The following is a 3,708-nucleotide window of genomic DNA, read 5'->3' on the forward strand; positions in this document are numbered from 1 at the left end:
GGATAAAAGAAAGGAAAATAAAAAATACGTAAGAATAAGGGAGACTGGAATAACCCTACTAACCAAATAACTCAATTGACATTCTAGAGTGTTCTGTCCAACACAAGCAGGATGTACACTCAAGTGCATCCAGAACATTCACTATGATAAACCATTTTGTTGTCTGTGAAACAAGTCATTGTCGGAGCCGCTCAAACTGCCCGCAGTTTGAAGAACTGATGACACCGGGATTCGTTGCAGAGACTTTTATTGGTTCTTTTCTTCCTTCTTCCTTTTCCTCTCCCCGCTGCTTGCTCCCCCATATATACCTGCCGCCCAGGCTGCGCGGCAGCTCATGATAGGCTGGCAGAGGCAGGGCTGACCCATGGCCTCGCATTGGTCGCTCACTCATCGCGGTATCTGGCCGGGGGGGCGGGAGCACTAGAGGCTCGGGCAGGGTCTCGCATCCGCCTCCTACAAGTCATAATAAATTTTAATAATTTTAATTGTAGAAAGTATGTTTTCTGATGACAACAGAATTAAATTATAAATCAGTAATGAAAAAATATGTGAAAAATCCCCAAATGTTTGGATATTCAGTAAGTCAAGGAATTTGGATGAAGTAGTATGCATTTCCAAATCTATGTACTGGTGATTGGCTAAATTTTCCAGGTCTAGAAGGTGGTGCTTGCATGTTAAACACTATTTGTTAGACAAAATCTCCCAGAGTAAAATATTTATATGTAGGAAAAAAAATAGGGGTACTGGGTGGTTCAGGCATTTTAAGTGTCTAACTCTTAGTTTCAGCTTGGGTTATGATCTCACGGTTTGTGGTTTGAGCTCCATTTCAGGCTCTGTGCTGACAGTGTGGAGCCTCCTTGGGATTCTTTCTCTCTCCCTCTCTCTGCTCACTCTTTCTCAGAATAAATAAATATTGAGTAGAAGGAAATATGTGGAAATTTAGAAATGAAGATTTGTTGGGATGATGGAGGTATAGGTTAATTCTATGTCTGAGTTTTCCAAACTTGTTTTTAGCCAATGTGTTGTATTTTTTAATACTGAAAAGCATTACCACACAAAAGAGAGAGGTAATCAAATAACTTGTTAGCAGCTGGAGAGATACTTCCTCCAGGAAGCCTTCTTTGACTTTCCTAGCTGGCTTTGTCCCCTTGCTCTGCATGCCGCCATGGCACAAGGTGGCCTCTGTCTCAGCCTTTCACCTGTTTCATAATCATCTGTATCTGTGTCTCTCATCACAGTCTGGGCTCCTTAAGGGCAAAGATTATTTCTGGCAAAGAGTAAGTGTTAGTTTACTGGGTGAATGAAATAATGTTAAACAAGCCATTTAACATTAGATACAGCATCTCTATTCCTCATACCATGGATATACCATAGATTAGGTTGGATAAACCATCCCTCCTTCCATCAAGAAACAGGAAATGTGTGGGGAATTCTTTAAGACAGGGCTTTGGAATGGGAACTAAAGGTGTGGCTGCGGGATGTTGGTCACAGAGTCCAGACAGTATGTCCAAACCAAGCTTAACTTATCCCAAAACAACCAACCAGTGACTCGCTTGATCTCAAAACAAGGGATTTTGGAGGCTTGGGCCACGGACAGCAATTAATAAGTCATAGAGAGTTCCCACAAAGATAACACAAGATGTCCTGGGGCCTAAAGGAAGAATCTTTGGGTACTACATGGAGAACAGATTTTCCCATTCAGGGACCAGGGCCCTAACTGTGCCTGAACACAGGTACAGAGGAAGGTCAGACCTGAAGGTGCAATGTGGGTCCATGCTAAGAAAGATTAGTGAGAGTTCTGAAGGGGAAGAATGGGGCATGGAAGAGCTGGCCTGGAATGGAAAAGAACCCAGGACATAGGAGGCCCGTCCTTGGCCCTCTGGCCAATGTACTGCTGCATTATTTTAATTCTGTGTGGCTACAGTTTTGCTGCATCACAGGAGGCCTCAACGTCACTGCTCAGAGCCCAGTTTGGTTACCCTGGGTGACCTGCAGTTGGATGCCCACTCTGCCCTGCAGGTTGGCTGTGTGTCACCTTCAGGTTTTCCTATTCACATTGAACCATTATAAGACTGGTGGGGATCTGTCTCCTTTTCATCTTTAGTATTCTTCTGAATTTACCACCAGACGTGAGTCCTGTGCTATTTTGTGTATCCAGATTTATGTATAAATGTTAAAACACCATCTGGAAAAGCAAATGGCTCTTTGAAGTCTGTGGAGAAGGCACCAGACGGAAGCTTATAAGGCTCTTGCTCCCGAAAGCCCGGCTTCTAAAACATCCTCAAGTATGATTTTTAAAAATAGCATTCAGCAATCCTGGGCTTCACTATCAACAAAACGTGCATGTGGAAGCAGGCATGTATGTGTTAGTGTTGCGGGCAGAATATCGATCCCCAAAGTGGCTCATGCTGTGATCCCCAGAATCTGTAAACGTTAACCTTACGTGGCAAAAGTCACTTTGCTGATGTGATTAAAGGTCTGGACCTTGAGACAGGGAGATTATCCAAATGGGTACAATCTAATCACATGAGCATTTAAATGTTTGACCCTTTCAGGGCACCTGGGTGGCTCAGTTCGTTAAGCATCTGACTTCAGCTCAGGTCATGATCTGGTGGTTTGTGTGTTCAAGTCCCACCTTAGGCTCTTTGCGGACAGCTTGGAGCCTGAGGCCTGCTTTGGATTCTGTGTGTCCCTCTTTCTCAAAAATAAACATTAAAAAAAATTTTTTTTTTAAGTTTGGACCTTTCCAAGTTGCAGCGGGAGAGACGCAGCTGCAGAAGAATCAGAGAATAGAGGCATGAGGAGTATTCGGCACCCTGTATTGGTCTGAGCTGCAGGGCGCTTTGTGCATTGACTAGAGAGAAGCCTCTAGCAACTACGGGGCAGCCTGAGGTGACAGCCAGCAAGGTAATGGGAACCTCAGCCAGAAAGCCACAGGGAACTGAATGCTGCCAAAGCCTGAAGGAGCAAAGGAGTGGGTGCTTCCCAGCAGCCTCCAGAGAGGAATGCCGCTCTCTCAGCACCTTGCTTGTCGCCAGTGAGACCCATGTTGGATTTCTGACCCATAGAACTATAAGGTAATAAATTTGCGCTATTTTAAGTGTGTGGCAATGTTGTCTCAGCAATAGAAAAGTAATACAAACTGAGTGCCTGGGTGACTTATACACATGATTTTGGCTCAGGTCATGATCTCATAGTTCATGGGTTCGAGCCTTGCTTGGCATTCTCTCTCTGTGCCTCTCCCCAACTTCTGTGCATGTGCTCATTCTCTCTCTCTCTTTCTCTCTCAAAATAAATAAATAAATAAAATAAATAAATAAATAAATAAATAAATGTTAACAAAAGAAAACTAATACAAGCAAGAAATCATAAACTGCATCTATTTAAAAGGTTAAAGCTGCTGGGTTTTTTCCCCCCATAGGAAGTGTGTCTTGGGTTTTTCCCTTATTATTTTCTTTACTTTATTTTCCTCTTCTTTTTTTGGTGGTGGGGGTGGTTATGTTTAAATGAAGTTGCTTTTACAACACCAAAGACTTAATCATCCATTTCCTACATAAAAGGTAGCTACTTTTTTGCATGGACCTCAAGCATATTGTAATATAGAGGTGGAATTTAAGGAAAGGTATTAAGCAGGCTGTGTTGTAGCTTATGAACAAATAATATATTGTATCATTTATCTTGAATGTATCATAGATAAGCTGCTATATA

The 3,708-nt window shown here is 42.7% G+C and overlaps 1 long non-coding RNA gene across 1 annotated transcript in view; it reads right to left on the minus strand.

Moving 5' to 3' along the window:
* Window positions 1-369: 369 nt before the first annotated feature.
* The window catches only part of LOC115286578, a 9,358-nt gene continuing 6,019 nt past the window's right edge, over window positions 370-3,708 (minus strand). Inside the window, exon 3 of the long non-coding RNA XR_003906148.1 lies at window positions 370-453. This is a non-coding gene — a long non-coding RNA (uncharacterized LOC115286578). The remainder of the gene's footprint in view (window positions 454-3,708) is intronic.

Source organism: Suricata suricatta, chromosome 3 (genome assembly GCF_006229205.1).
Source record: "Suricata suricatta isolate VVHF042 chromosome 3, meerkat_22Aug2017_6uvM2_HiC, whole genome shotgun sequence".
Classification (NCBI taxonomy): domain Eukaryota; kingdom Metazoa; phylum Chordata; class Mammalia; order Carnivora; family Herpestidae; genus Suricata; species Suricata suricatta.